Source organism: Nicotiana tabacum, chromosome 1 (assembly GCF_000715075.1).
Source record: "Nicotiana tabacum cultivar K326 chromosome 1, ASM71507v2, whole genome shotgun sequence".
NCBI classification, from domain to species: domain Eukaryota; kingdom Viridiplantae; phylum Streptophyta; class Magnoliopsida; order Solanales; family Solanaceae; genus Nicotiana; species Nicotiana tabacum.
In genome coordinates this window covers 83,643,005-83,660,292 of record NC_134080.1, presented here as the reverse complement: position 1 = coordinate 83,660,292, position 17,288 = coordinate 83,643,005, and the positions used below count along the sequence as shown (strand labels likewise).

The window sequence follows — 17,288 nt, the reverse complement described above, 5'->3', positions numbered from 1 at the left end:
AGTTGCTCTCTAATCCAAGACATAGCAAAGTTAGTTCCAATTCCAAATAGCAACTTTGTTGTACAATTTTTAAGGAAAGGTTTCGGCCAAAATTTTCTTTGAATAAGCAACGTGATTGCTTTGAGCTTTTAATACGACTTGTTCCGTATTTTTATCGCAGTTAACGTATTTTAGAGGAATTATCAAGAGAATCGGCTCAGGTATTTTAAGGCATTCCCTTCTTTCTTATATCATGATCCATACAATACAAACGAAATGAGCAAATACACAACTTCCATAAATGACTCTATTCATAGAAATACTAGAGATGCTTATGTTATTGATTCCCCATGTATCATATTATTCTATTATTTGTTCATGGGTCTAAAAAATACGTAAGTTGGTAAAGTTTATTTCATGATATTAATTAGAGGAATAATGGTCTTATGACGTACTAAGAGATTTAATCAATGTATTTCATATGCATTTCATGCATTTATACATGAACATTGACCCATGACCAGATGACGTTATATACGCGTAATATATATATATATATATATATATATATATATATATATATATATGGGATATGGGAAAGGTTATGGCGTTATATACGCACCACCATCTGATCAGCTGGTATACGTTGATGATTTTACCCACAGTGGACGAGATGATATCATGGGATGCCCTCAGAGACCTGATGATGTTATGAAACATGTTCCTATGCACGACATGACATTCATATGCATATGCATGACACCATAATTATTTTATGATTTATAGAGTTATCCAGACTTACAGGTTGAGTCATTTACTCTATATTTCTTCCATGTCTTTTATGTACTTATTTATGTTCCTTACATACTCGATACATTATTTTGTATTGACGTCCCTTTTGCCTGAGTACGCTGTGTTCATGCTCGCAGGTTCCAATAAACATATCGAGATCCCTCCAAGTAGGCTATTAGCGCAGCGAAAGATATTGGTGCTCTCTATTTGCTTTGGAGTTATTCGTTTGGTCAGTATGATTTAGATGTGTATTGTTTGGTATGATAATGCTTTATCCCAACCTTTATGATATTTATGCATCCTTAGAGGCTTGTGGACAGATGTCATGTACGTAAGAGATTGTATGGCCTTATTGGCCTATGTTTAGTATACGAGTAGTTATTTTGGGCTTAAAGGCCCATATGACTAATGTATAAGTTGGTATCACATGTTGTACTCTACATTTTTCATGGTAGCCTCTCCGGCTCAATTATATATGATAGGATGATACGAAAAGATATGTTATGTTGGTGCTCAGTTTAGTAGGTTACTAGGTGCCCGTCGCGGCCCATAGGTTTGGGTCGTAAAAGTTACGACTCTAGAACATTATTCAAGCACGATGTCGGGAGAGGTAGTAAAGGTTTGCACACTATATGTTATTGATAAATAACTGCAAAAGATCGTTTGATACATTAGGAGCCAATGCAAAAGGTAAGTTAAGATAAAAGACATAACCCAAGAGAGGTTATGTAGAATATAAATATGAGCATGGATTGACGTGTAGTTAGTAGTTGATTCAGAAAGACCTTTGTTATGGCTAGACAAGAGGTCTCAGATAAATTAGTAGATCATGCAAGATAAACATAGTGAAACCCAACATAGGAAATTCTATCTCTCAGATACGACATTGTACTCAAGAAATATTCAAATAGGAGTTGGGGTAGTAGAAGGTACAGTATAAGTGTTACGGAAATAAAAGAGAGTACCACAATGGAGACAACTGAAATATCAATTCAGAAGCAACCTTACGAGCATAAGGATGTAGAGGTAAGTAACTAAGTATAATGATAGACATGTAAGAACATCAGAAATTCCGAGGGGTAAACAATGTACTGAGCTCGCTACTTTACAAGAGTCAGAGGGTTTTCCCTAAGCACTACAATAAAAGACTAACTGAGGAAATAAGGAAGAAGGCTTCAACATAAGCATAATGACTTAAAGAAGAAATGATCCTGTAACAACAGTCTCACTACAATATTGTATGCACACTATAAGAAAGTGGTACTTATCGTGACTAAGGAACGAGAAATAAAAATCCAAAGTAATATTCGAGACCATATGAGTTGCACAAAGTTCCAATATATGTGGGCACTAAGATATGCCAAGTATTCATGCAACAAGTAGCAGAACGACGAAGAAAAGTAATTGCTTACTTTTAACAAAAGCTGAGAAAGCACGAAAGAAACTATTCGATCTATGACCCGAAGTTAGTTACATTATGAACATGCTTAATATTTTGGAGTGTTATCCATCCAGCATATACGTTGAAAATGATACAGCCATAGGATACTCCAGTATAAGTTAAAAGAAATAATTGAGTCCATGTCATAGACAAAAGCTTGAATTGCTAGAAGGTTGTATCGTGGATATTCCATAGCATCCCCGAGGGGCTAAAGTAATAAATAATACCCTAAGCATCAGATCAGAAGATAAAGTAAGCCTACTTAAAGGCTGAGATAAAAGAGGAAATTAAAGAGTTACATTAGCTAAATGAATTAAGAGTCCGATTATTAGACCCCGTTGAGTATAGAAATCGTGATTCAAAACATTGTAGAATCACTCTAAATATCAGAGGAACAAAAGAGATAGTACATTATCCATATTCTATAACGGCTTTATGATAAAGCCAGTTAGAAGTGTACCAGCCTCATAAGAAGTGAATATGAAGCTCCAACTGGATCGTGTATGCACTACAAGTGCAAGTATTATAGTAGAGCTTCAAGTTGTGGATGTGAATTTCACCTATGTGGAAGGGAGGTTATGAAAGAGACAGAATATATGATGCAAGATTTAAAGATAACTAAGGTACATGTGAGGAAGGTGCGAGATGCCCAAGTACAACAGGTTACGAATAATATAAATATCTGATAGAGGGCTGGAAGCATCGTAATTTTGTATCAAGAAATGATAGTGGTGTCATCAGTAGCATATCTTCCACCCAACAGTTTCCAGGTACCGAGAGGTATAGTTAAAAGAGTACAGAAGATCTAGATATGGCATGATGTTTCGCTTAAGGTTCCAGAATAACATAAGGAAATGTATGGTGTTAAAAAGTTAAAGGAAGAACTACAAGAAAATAGGGCTTTAGTGAGGGGAAATCTGGTCGTTAAAAGTCCAATTCCGGTCGTTAACGACCGAAACAAATCCGATCGTCGTTGGTCGTTAAAGGTCCCGACGTTAAAAGTTAATGACCGGTTTACAATTCGATCGTTAAATATGCATTTTAGCGACATGATTTTCCCTTCGCTAATTTGTTATCTGGTCGTTAAAAGTCTTTAACGACAACAATGTATTAAGTTAATTCAAGTGGTTTTAGCGACCGATATTCCCTTCGTTAATTGTACAATTACTTTTAATAACAAAAACTCTCTTCGTTAATAGTTATTTATCTATTTGAGAAACATGTCGTTAAAGAGTTTTAATGACCACATTTTTCTTTGCTAATATGAAAATGTTATAAATATAATAAAAATTTAAATTACGTGAATAGTAATAATTATTTATATGTTTTCATACACGCTCAACAACAATGGAAAATAAACCAAATACTTGATATCTTGTTAATACAAAGAACTAAAGTATCATATTTGAAAGCAGTACAAATAAAATCAAATAAAGGATGTACTAGTAGTTTACAATAGGTCAAAGGGGAACAAATTAAGATAGATCATCTTCCTCGAGATCCTTAGCCTTCAATGTTTCCTTCACTCTTCGAAGAAGTGTTGTCCTCCAAGCATCCTGTGGAGTGAAGATATTTAAGTAGATTTTAGAAAATTGGTATAAAATTACAACATAGTAATATGTGCTCATGTCAATTAAGCATCCAAGTATAAATCCACGAAGCAGTGATAACAAAAAGAGTTAAAGAAGATACAACAATATGCTAACTGGCAAACTGCACAATTTCTCTTTCCCAGCTAGCTTGCTTGCTTATGATCTAGCTTTCCTTTTTGTTAAGGGGGCAATTTATTTTCAATCCAGCAAAGGAATCCACAGCTGTGTAGCTCACACTATAGCTAAAAGCTATACCTAAAGTCAGAGAAAACTTCCAAACAAGAGTTGAAAATCATATCATCAAAAAAGTTTTCCAAGAAAAAGCACTCAACTCCAATTGCCTGTGATTTTGTAATTATAATATGTCACGACCCAATTCCCGAACCTGATCGTGATGGCGCCTCTCATGAATACAAGGTCAGTCATTCAACCCAATTCATCCTTTTAAGATAGTTAATTAACATAATTATAGTATAAACATGGTTTAATAATATCCAATAGCTGAAGGTATAGATAAAATACGAAAATCCAACCCAACTCAGCCCTAACCGGGGGTGTCACAAGTCATGAGCTACTACAGAGTTTACTAAAATTCTACAAGGTATGGAATTAGAAACAAAGTCTGAAGATATCATAAATTACAGAAGATAAGGGAGAAAACGGGTCTGCGAACGCCATGCAGCTACCTCGATAACTCCGATGAAAACTGAATAGCAGAAAACTCGCTCTATGCCTCAGGAATACCTGTACCTGTACACATGGTGCAGGGAGTAATGTGAGTACTCCGACCCAGTGAGTAATAAATATAAATAATAACTGAGGGTAAGAAAACACGTTAAGGCACACAACACTCTATACAGAAGCAATGCAATCATTTAAAATAACAATTCAGTGAAACATCTCGGGCAGGTAATTTGGCAGAAAAATGACGAGTAGAAATCTACCTCTCGGGCTCAATATCAAACCAACGAGTAGAAATCTGCCCCTCGGGCTCAGTATCAAAATAATAAGTAAAAATCTGCCCCTCGGGCTCAGTATCAAAATAATAAGTAGAAATCTGCCCCCCCGGGCTCAGTATCTCAGAACAGTATCAGCCCATCGGGCTCAGTATTTCAGAACAGTATCAGCCCCTCGGGCTCAGTATCTCAGAAAAGTATCAGCCCCTCGGGCTCAGTATCTCAGAACAGTATGAAGCAACCAGTCAATGAAATAAGAGCACATAATTATTATGGCGGATAATGTAGATGAGGAATAAATGCATGAGTGCAATGCAATGCATATGACGGTACTCTCTTGTACCTACTGCGGCGTGCAGCCCGAGCCATCCATATTTATTTATCGTCGACGACACTCACTAGGGTTTTGTACAGACTCCGGAGGGGCTCCTACAGCCCAAGCGCAATAACAAGCCATCTCGTGGCATCAATCAAGTCCTGGTCAGTCATTGTTACCTGGCCAATTTATATCACACAGTGCCATTGTTACCACTATTTCAAGTCACATCATACAGTGTCATTGTTACCACTGTTTCAAATTACTGCTGCGGCGCGCAGCCCGATCCATGCTCAGTCCAAAAATCATAATAAGCCCCTTGGGCATTTGTAAAATAGTAGTTCTCAGCCCAAAATATCATTTAGAAATATCATTTAAGTTTTCAAATCTTAGAAAGATGGCTGAGTTTGCAAAACAGTATTTAAAACCTTGGACTGAGATCAAATGATATGCATGTATGCGAAAATAGTGATGTCAATCCCTGAAGGATTCAAATAATTGGTAAGAAGCCCAAATGTAACAATTAAATCCAAGTAGAAAATACGGTAAAAAACATCTCTCGGGACGGACTAAGTCACAATCCCCAATGGTGCTCTACCCCACCCCCGTTATCCGGCGTGCAAGTCACCTCAATATAGCGTTACGATGTGAAATTCTGGGGTTTCAAACCCTCGGGACATCATTTATATCAATTACCCAGCGCTACTTCTTTAGCTCGCAACGCCTTTGCCCCTCAAATTGGCCTCCGTGTACGTCGAATCTGCCACAAATCATAACGAATATGTCGCATTATGCTAAAGGGACAATACCCAATCGAAAGCAATAAAAAAATATCAAAATTCACGAATTTGACAAAACCCGAGTCCTGGGCCCACGCTCAAAACTCAGAAATTTTTATACCAAGATGTTCTTCGTCCTCTCACGAGTCCGTACATATAAAGAACACAAAAATCGGAGCTCGTTTGACCATTCAAATCGACCCTAGAAAATCTCAAAAGCACAAGCCCTAAAACCCCACCTTTCTACTGATTTTCATGTTCTAATTCACATATAATCTTGTATTTAACTTGGAAACAAGTAGAAACAACTCACCTTTGATGCTTGATAAAATCCCCCTTGAAATTCTCTCCAAAATCATCCAAGCGAAATGAAAGAAATGAAAGAAATAAGCCAAATCCGTGTTTAAAGAATCTGCCTGTGCTTCGTCGAGTTGTACCTTGCACTTGTGCTATACAAGTTGTACATCCTATTAAAATTTTTCCTTATCGGACACCTTCTGTTTAAACACCCAAAAAGTCTTGTATAAATATCCAAATTACAAACTGCTTGAAGATTTAGAAACTAGACTCGAAGATATTTAATTTGATAGGTTGTACACCATATAACTCTTTATATATCCCGAGTTATGAGCTTCTAAAGTCGGCTCCATGAAATCCAAAAATTCTGGAGAAACTGCTCCACCAGTCATCTTCAATCGATCATAACTTTCTCTACAGATGTCCAACATACGATTTCCTTAGCTTTCGGGAAACTAGACACAAAGGGCTACAATTTCGTTATTGAATCATCTCAAAATTCCTTGTAGATCAAAAGATATAGGCCTCCGAAGTACGCTCCACGACTGCACATTTGCTGTCCAAAGACAGCTTAGCAGCAGAAATTGCAGCAGCTTTTTCTTTTCTTTTTGGGTCCGAATTCCATTCCGTTAACCTTCCGAAATCCACCCGAGGCCCTCGAGACCTTAACCAATTATATCAACATGTCCCACAATATCATTCAAACTTTTCCCAACCTTCGGAACACCCAAAATAACATCAAAACATCAAATCATCATCGGATTCAAGCCTATGAATCTCAAGAACTTCCAAATTCCATTTTTGATCAAAAACCCAACCAAACCAAGTCCGAATGACCTCAAATTTTACAGACAAGTCTAAAATGACATAACGAAGTTACAGCAACTCTCGGAATTCCATTCCGACCCTCGGATAAAAATCTCAACCGGAATTCGCCAAAATACTAACTTTGCCAATTCAAGCTTAATTCTACACCGGTCATCACAAAAATATTCCGGACACACTCCTAAGTCCCAAATCACCTAACGAAGCTATCCAAACCATAAAATTTGCTTTTCGAGCCCTCTAACACATAAGTCAATATCCGGTTGACTTTTCCAACTTAAGTTTCCTTAAAAGAGACTAAGTGTCTCAAACCTTACCAAAACTAGTCCGAATGACTTTAAATTTTGCACACAAGTCACATTCGACATTACATAATTGCACCAACTTTCGGAATCGCATTCCGACCCCGATATCAAAATTTCCACTTTCGGTCGAATTTTCTCAAAAACCTTCAAATTTCTATATTTAGCCAAATGACCTAAAAAATGACCTCTGGACATCCAAATTAACTTCCGATCACGCTTTCAACTCCAGAATCACCATACGGAGCTATTCCCAGACTCGGAATCCCAAACGGACATCTATAACTCTGAAATGCCTTCCAACCCAAATTTATGAAATTCTTCTAAAATACTAACGTCCACAATATATGCTGAAATACTCACGGGTTATCCAAAACCAAATTCGGACATACGCCCAAGTCCAAAATTATCATGCAGTCATGGTTGAACTTTCAGATCCCAATTCCGAGGTCGTTTACTGAAAATTCGAATCTTAGCCATTTTCTTCAACTTAAGGTTGCCGCAATGAAAAGTTTCTTTCCAATTTGACTCCGAATTTTCCGAAATTCAACTCTGACCATACGTACAAGTCAATATACCTGAAATAAAGTTGTTCATGACTTCCAACTACTGAACGACGCGCTAGAGCTCAAAACGACCGGTCGGGTCGCTACATAATATCTCCATGTGATCAACTTTCAAAAGGCTCAATAAATGTTTTGCCAACTTGTACTTGAATGCCTATAAAAAGGCCAGCCTCTCCTCATTTCAGTCATATAATTCTAAACCAAGAAACCATTTGCCATACATATTCTTCTCAAGAAAACATAAAGATTTTCACATTTGTTTTCATTGCCATTCTCCTCATACAGGTAGTTTTCAGATTGGTATAATTAACATATGCACTTTTGTTTAGTTCTGATGCTACGAATAGTGTTTTAAGTAGCTCTACTTCATATTGTCTTAAGAACTTTACTGGTTGCACATGAATATTCGACGTCTTCTTTCACATTTTACATCTTAAAAAACCAAAGAGGGGAAAAATGACAGTTCGAATAAATGAATTCCAGAAATTCATTTTAAGAGGTCATTGCCAATAGCATTTGCATCAATAAGACACCAAAGTAGAATCCAAGAGACAAATTGTGTCAAGAAATTGCATAATTAAAATGCAATAGGATTTATAAAATGCAATTGGCAGACCTTGGTTGTAAGAATATTTAACAAAATGATTCACTCTTTCAATAAACCTAAGATAAGGCAATCAACAACACAAACAACTACCACAATTTGGTACTTATCTAGTTATTATCACTTGTAATTAGAAAGAGAACTTGTAGAGTTTAATACCCAGTTCCAGTTTCTATAAAAAAAGAGGCAACATCAATAAAATAGTAGATATATTACTTATAAGCTAGCAGATTTCTTCCAGGAATCGACCAAAACTTAAACGTTATTGTGGCACAATCTACTGCACAATCTACTAAACCTAATGAACTATTGGAACACTATGCAGATGAGTGATGATCAACAGTAAATTCCTGTCAAATCCAAACTTCCTAGAGACATCCCTGCTGCTACAACCTTGGCGACGATCTACAAGGATGTGGGATCAGCTTTACAAAATCACACAAACTTCCTAGAGACATCCCTCTTTCTTACACAATATTCTTGCCTTAAATAGAGATATTTGGAGTTGCAATAAATAGTACTCCCTCCGTTTCAATTTATGCGAACCTATTTCCTTTTTAGTCTGTGCCAAAACGAATGACCCTTTCACTATTTGGAAAGAATTTACCTTTATGTAATGATTTATAGCCACACAAAATATGTGTGCCTCATTTTACACCACAAGTTCAAAAGTCTTCTATCTTTTCTTAAACTCTGTGTCCAGTCAAATGGGTTCACATAAATTAAAACGGAGGGAGTAGTATTGTACAACATATTAGGTGAAAAAATTTAAGAAAGCCTATACAACAACAACAACAAACCTAGTGTAATCCCACAAGTGGGGTCTGAGGAGGGTAATGTGTACGCAGACCTTACCCCAACTTTGCAGAAAGGTTATTTCCGATAGACCCTCAGCTCAAGATTTCTAAACATTTGAATTCTAACAAATAAATCTACTTATTTTCTAAAGCATGTCTGTGTTCCTAGAAAGGGAACAACAAGTAGAAGCACTAGAAGAGCTAAACATTAGTGTTCCAGAAGTAAGTCATTGTAACTAAAAGATACAACCACTCTAATCAAAATTATACAAAGTAGAGTAATAGTCTGTTTATGCAAGTTCAGCAAACAACACGAATAAAAGAGGATGGTTGCAATAGGTTGACACCCAACATAAAGTTATTCAATTTATGATGAATCTTCACGATACAAAATGTCCAAACTTGTTTGAGATCGAGGCATAGTTTTTTGTGTATGAAAGTTCAGCTGGCTCTCACTTTAACCATTAGAATGAATGACTATTCAGGTGAAATGATGACATAAATAATGGCAGGCACAAGGACTTGCATATAAAACTGCTCATAGATATAGCAAATTCCGTGGTCTTTCTACAAGTATTAGGGTTTAGGAGGCACAAGAATGAGAAAAAGAAAGTAATGCTACTCATACCAATTCTTGGCGAAGTCTGTTGCTGTGATGTAGAAAAGAAGCTTTATCCTCCGTCAATCTGTAAATAACTGATTTTTCCTAAAAAGATACGTCCAGATTAATCATGTTGATGCGGAACTGTACGGTAAGGAAGCTGGTCAAGATCTCCTTTCAAACATGCTTAAAACAAACAAATTATCTACAACAAGCATGAAACGTTTGAAGGATCTAAGAGTAGTTGCAAATGTGTACGCAGAAAAAGCCATTAGCAAACAGTTTAGGGGATAAGAACAGATCAAACTTCTCTTTAGATTGCTACTAAATACTGATCTAATATAACTAGCGAGCATCTTATGTGAATTAGGATGACAAGACAACTGTACTCGGACTAAGAGAATGAGGAGAGGAATGGAGAACTAATCACGAAGAGAATGATGTTCCCTTGATTTGATCAACTAGATATCAAGATAAAGCCTGCAACAAAACTCAACACTAGAAGAAAGAAACATGATATATTTATAATAAATTAAAGATTCTAATATAGGGTGAAATTCCAAGATAACAAACTTTTTACCTAGTTTAAGGGTAATGTCTGATCAGAAAACCAAATATTTCTAGCGCATGTCTATTCCAAATGATTCATAATCATTCAGAGAAAGATCGTCAAAACAAACTTGAATAACATATATCAAACCAACAGTTTGTAGCTCAATGTCATCCAAATTGAGATTAGATGTTTAGCTCCAACAGTATTTTCAGGAGAACTTTTCTGGGATGATACTGGTCTCGATAATAAAGATTGTAAGTTTGTTGATAACATATCGTAGATACTACAATGAACTCGAGTTATTTCAGTATATGTCACTACATCCTAACGTATTTACACCACTTCTCTAGATAACATATATTAAGATATCAGTAGGTCATTCAAAAACATCTCAAAGACACAAGAAACCGCGATAGATTAGGTCATTTTTAGACACCTCCAACGACATGAATGCGCCTACTAAGTGAATGATGATTCACAAATAGTCAAATAGTACAAATCAGTGACAATGAATATGTCTCACAAGCACTAATATCAGCAAATAATAAATGCATAAATGTACACAGGTATAGAATACATAGAAAATTTGACATTCCACAAAACAATAGTGCACAAATATATTATTGACTATCATTAGGACATAAGTAAACAAAGACACACACATATGTTATTGACTTTAATGGGATGTAAATGTATGCTGCAATATGGAATTATAATAGAAATTTTACCTCTGAAGATTTGTCATGAGTTTCAAGGAATGTTCTTGTGAGTTCAAAACCATTTTGACTATACATATTTCCAAATTAAAGTAGGTTAAACAATGTTTAAGCAATTAGTTAAATTGAATTATTTCAATTTTTGTTAAGTTACATCATCCTCACTGCTCCTCTTGGATTCATTTTCAGCGTGAGAGACATATAAGCCAATAGTTCACTATCCTCAGTATACTGATGCTTAAACAAGTACACAAATCAACATAACAAATAAGTGTACATAGGTTAAAACAGATAGACCAAGTACTAGCTCTACTAATGAATATATACTCAATTAGATTATCAATTAAGCTTCCAAAAGTGATCAAGCTAATGTTGTTGCACTTGAAATGGTTGATAAAACATCAGTTGTTAAACCTACTACTGCACTTGAAGTTGAGAAAATAGCAGGTTTGAAACCTAGTGTTGTGCATATTCAGGGTAAGATGTTGAAGATATGAAAGATTTGGAAAGTGCAATTGATGCAGGTGTTCACGCAAAGGAAATAGCTGGGCAGTCACAACATATTATAGATGATCAAGCACAAGATAGAGTACAAGTAAGAAAGTTCCAGCACAATCTGTTGCACAATCTACTTAACCTAATGACAACCCTATAGTTATACAACAACTAAAAATTATCAACTTCGATTTTAGGAGAACCAATATTTCGACAGTTATACTTGGCACTCAGTGACACTGATAGTATGAAATTGACATTGAGAATAAACTTTTAGAGAATATGATTTAATCATGATAGGAGATATAGTAGTTGCTCATTCAAAACAGATATTGCTCAACAGATGCCTTTTCTAAAAAAATTATTACTCAATTCACATAGAAAAGGGTAAACTTTTGAACCTTACCATGATGTGAATAACCTCAAAGATTATCAGTTGTTATCAATGGAGGTGACGAGCAGCTTCAATTCGTTCGCTAATTCGCTCTGCTAATTCCGTTCAAACCGAGGTTTACTAACAGTTAGAGAAGTTTTGGGCTTATTAGGTTTATACGATTGAACTGTTTAATTCGAAGTTTGGGGCTTTTTCCTTTTTTGGGGGTGGGAGCGATGGGGGTGGGAGATTTGGCAGAATATGGGTTGGGAAAAAAAGTGGCAAAAGTTAGCGCCATTTTTGTCACTTTCTTAATAATTATTTAATGATCGGTTGTGTTATATTATAACGGCCGAATATCATCCCCTCGTTAATATTGAGCAAAAAATTAGTTTTAACGACCGGGAAAAAATTTTGTTGCTATAAATATACTTATAACGACCGGTTTTATGTCCCTTCATTAAGAAATGGTCGTTAAATATCAAATTTCTTGTAGTGAAGTCTGTCGGTACTATAAATAGATATGTGTAGGTCACAAGCTAAAGTATGGTGGAGCAACAAGGCCTAAGGTGGACAGGAATAAGGATAAGAAAAGGTGAGTGACAAGGTGACGAGAATAGGTAAGTCCTCGGGATTAAATCAATCACAACAAGAAAGATGATGGTTTCCATAAAGTAATGAAAATCTCAGTATAGCATGAGTGAATTCAGAGAAGCTTAAGACTAGGAGAATTTAGAAAAGATGGAATGCTGCCCTAATGGTAGAATAAGGGTGTAATTGTGATAGATAAGAGGATGACGTTTAGACTTTTGATTGGGTAATAATTCAAAGAAAAGGGATTTCATGAATTGTACAGGATTAAAATACCCCCATAAGGTGAATCACGTTGGGATGCTATGAAATATGATTAATGAAGTATTGTACCGTCCCTAGGTGGATCAGGCAAATAACTTCAGATGTTCCTTGATGCAACGTGAGCCCTAACGACTTGTATTGCAAATGAGGTTTCAAGTGATCAATGATAGATTATAGATCAACATTAAGGTGAAGCAATAATAGATGGGTACAAGTTCCAGAGTACGAAATTTGATTTGTTTGTTATTCTTAAGATGAATGGTAATGAGGAAGCATTAAAGGACTTAGATTTATACATATAGGAAAAGCAACGAGAGAGTAACCTGGAGTTGGGTAGCAAACCTCGGTAATAATAAATCAAATTATTTGTTATGGTATGGTATAAGCTACCTAGATTTAATAAAGCCATAAGCATAGCTAACTGAGGTTATGAAACAAGATATAGAAATAGTCATAAGTTCGACAAAGTATCGATCAAAAAATTTCAGTACACCTATAGATGCCTAGAGGGACAACTTGCCATAGTTTGTATATATTCCCAGAGTGAGGCCTAGAGATTGGCTAAAACCCGGAGGAAGTAGGAGAGAAGAGTCGCATAGGCACACATACATGTTGCATGATAGAAGGTCGCAGCAGCTACGAGATTTGAAGAATTCCGACAATAAGTCATGGTGTGAGAAAGATACCTAAAGGGGGGAATGCCCTAGCCTTCGAATTTGTTCACAAAACAATTGCCTAGATGGCAAGGACCTAATTAAAATATTCGTAAGAGCTATGTGTTATGAGACTAATAGGCGCATCAATAAACATTCGAGGATGAATGTTCCAAAGGGGGGAATTATGTTACAACCCATGTTTTCGTACGCGAGAGTATTCGTAAGTCAATTGATGTAAGATCAGAAATGAGATCAACTTTGAAAGTACATAAAGTAAGTTAATGATGTTACAATGTAGGTTAAGAATATTTAAGATCATGAATACTAAGTACCAAGAGGGTTTAAAGGCTTCGAAGCTAAATGAATTGAAGAAAATAAATTTTGTCGAAAGTTGACAAGTTGGGAATGTTATAACATGTACTTTTGGGGTGAGAATAAGGTATTTAAAATTATAAAGAAATTATATTATGAATTATTTTAGTCGTATGATATACTTGTGTTATGATTTGAAGTCAAGCGAGTTGTGGAACAAAAGTTGGAAAAGGTCATCACAAGTTATATTTATAAATGTGTTGAAACTTAGGTCAAATTTAACTGCACTTTTGTCCCCAATATACTTATAGTTATGGGGTGTTCCACACATCAAATTGAATCTATATGAGTCTATTTTCTAACTCATTAAACCATTTATCAATACGATATCAGAGTAGAAAGATATATGCATTTTTGTGAGACTGCACAGGCTGCTAGGTGACAAGTAGGGGTGTCACCTAGTTGGTTAAATAAGAGCCCAAAAAGACGCAATTTTGGGTCAGCCAAAGAGCCCATTTAAGATCTTATTTCCTGTAATATAAACCTCATTATATATCACAAATAACCATACATAAACCGCTGCAAACGTCCTCCTAAAAATTATCCACAAACCCTAATTGATTATCTCTCCTTTTCAAGTTCTAATTGGGGGTAAAACCTAGAATTTGAAGAACCAAGATAAGGGATGAGTTATCCAACAAATAAGGTAATTTTACTGCTTTTTTCATCCATTTTTTCTTCTGTAAATTCATGGTAAGTCGTTCTATACTTGTAAGAACTCACGGGACGGTGATCGGAAGCCGTGAGTTCGAGTTATTCACTTGTAGCGGACTATTTTGCGGATTGTTTTGTGTTGTTGTTGGGCTGCGTGTTGTACTATTATTTTGTGGATTTTTTGGGGATAAACGGTGTGGAGAAACACCATATATATTTAGGGTGGTGGTCTGGTCATTCGTCGTAATATTTCTGGGTCGTTTGACACTACTACGATGGTCGTTTTGTGTATGAAGAGATTGGGGTGTGTTGGGCTATTTTTTAATATTTGATGGTGTATACAAGGCTGGAAAATAATGTATATATGTTGTTATTGTTGTGTTATTATGTTGTTGGTGTTGTCTTGAATTTGGAGGAAGTAAGGATTATAGGGGAGATGTTGTCCGTTTTAATACAAAATAAGCTTGTCGTTCATTGTGCGATATTTGTACCTTTCGTAACACAATTATAGTATTATTATCGTTGTTGTAGATTAAGGTGCGAAGAGGCGAGTCCAACTTGGTGATTGGAAAGACTGTGATAAGGTATGTTAAGGCTAAGCTCTTCCTTCATTTTGGCGTGATCTCGTAATTACATGTGTTTTGATAACGAGGCATAAAGAGAAGTTCATACTCATGAATTTATATACACCATCCTAGTCTCATAAGTTACAGTATTCTCCCTTATCGAGACTTCATATTCAGTTTAGTTTTGTCTTCTATCAGCTAAGAGAGTAGAGAGTTTATATATATATAGTATTACAGTATTTTCACTACCATCAAGCTCTAATCGATGGGCAAGCCCCTATTAGGCAATCTCAGATAAGATAGTGAGTTATATACCAAGCCTACTATGTCCGAGCGCCTATGAGTCAGCCCAGAATGGGCGAGATACATAGCCTAGTATAGCCGAGCTCCTATGAGCTAGCCTACTACGGCAGAGCATTTATATACATACCGATCCTTAAAGGGCCGGACAAATATTACTTACTATATTGAGAGAGTTAAGCCAGTATCAGCACGTAAGCATATCTTCATATTATCTTTGACTCCCAATTATTTCAGTTATTATATTATCAGTTCAGTTTCAGCTTTCAGTTATCCTGTTGCCTTACATAATCGGTACATTATTTTGTACTGACGTCCCATTTGCCGGGGATGCTGCATTTCATGCCTGCAGGTCCTCATTGATAGTTGGACAGACCCTCCCAGTAGAAAGATTCAAACATCAGCTTGGTTGGTAAGCTCCACTTCCTCGGAGTTTCCAGGTCTAGATATTAGAGTCCATTATATATAAACAGGTTTGATTGGTAGGTCGAGGCCTTGTCCTGACCATGGTACAGTTCAGTTATCTCTAGAGGCTTGTAGACAATCTTGTATAGTTTGTATATTAGTAGATGTTCATGGCGGCCTCGTCAGCCTCCACAGTTTTATAAATATATATATATATGTGTGTGTGTGTGTGTGTGTGTGATTTTGGATAGGTTTACTCCACATATGAGAGAGATGTTATTTTCAGATGATTCAGAATATGGCATCATCAGCCTAAGATAAGGGTTACCCCTCTAGAGTCTACAGTTACATAGTGGTACGCTCGGGCCGTGTATGGCACCGGGTTCCAGCCATGCCTCCCCAGGTTGGGGGCGTGATAGAGTTCAAGCCCTATTTAGATTCTTTTGTGATTGTATTCATTGACGATATCTTGATCTACTCCCACAATCGAAAGGAGCATGAGTAGCATTTTCGTTTTGTACTCCAGACTTTGAGGGATAGCCAGTTATATGCCAATTTTTAAAGGTGTGAATTTTGTTTAGATTCTGTCACCTTTCTGGGCCACGTCGTATCAACAAAGGGCATAGATGTGGATCCTATGAATATTGAGGCGGTTCATAACTGGCCTAGACCTACTTCAGCTACAGAAATCCGGAGTTTCCTAGCTTTGGCGGGTTATTACTGCTGGTTCGTGGAAAGGTTTTCATCTATAGCAGCCTTATTGACCAGATTGACCAAGAAGGGTGCCCTGTTCAGATGGTTGGATAAGTGTGAGTCAAACTTTCAGAAGCTTAAGACTGTTTTGACTACGGTGATAGTGTTAGTGTTTCCCATAGGTTCTTGATCTTACACTGTATTGTGATGTATCTCGTATTAGGCTCGTATGGTATTAATGTTGGATGGCAGGGTAACTACATATGTGTCGTAGCAGTTGAAGGTTCATAAGAATAATTACCTTGTTCGTGACTTAGATTTGGTAGCCATTGTTCATGCGCTGATGATTTGGAGGCACTATCTTTATATTGTATTGTGCGAGGTATTCACTTATCATTTGAGTCTATAGTATTTGTTCAAGCAAAAGGATCTCAATTTGAGGCAGAGGAGGTGGTTTGAGCTGTTGAAAGACTATGATATCACCATTTTGTATCATCCCGGAAAGGCCAATGTGGTGGCCGATGCCTTAAGTAAAAAGGGTCGTGAGTATGGGTAGCCTTGTGTATATTCAAGTTGGTGAGAGGCCTCTTGCTGCAGAAATTCAGGCTTTGTCCAATCAGTTCATGAGGTTAGATGTTTTAGAGCCCAGTCTAGTTCTAACTTCACAATTGCTCGGTCTTCCTTGTATGAGCGCATCAGAGGGAGGAAATATAATTTTCCTCATTTACTTGTCATTAAGGACACTCTGTAACATGGTGGTGACAAGCAGGTTACTGTTGGAGATTATGGGGTTTTGAGGATGC

The 17,288-nt window shown here is 36.5% G+C and overlaps 1 long non-coding RNA gene across 1 annotated transcript; it reads right to left on the bottom strand.

Annotated features, from left to right (window-relative positions):
- Positions 1-3,562: 3,562 nt before the first annotated feature.
- LOC107827841 (uncharacterized) lies at positions 3,563-12,239 on the bottom strand. Its single transcript, XR_001657626.2, has 4 exons — positions 12,018-12,239; positions 9,875-9,991; positions 4,491-4,554; positions 3,563-3,768 (listed from the first exon to the last, which is right to left on the bottom strand). It is a non-coding gene; the product is annotated as an uncharacterized LOC107827841 (long non-coding RNA).
- Between the last annotated feature and the right edge of the window lie 5,049 nt (positions 12,240-17,288).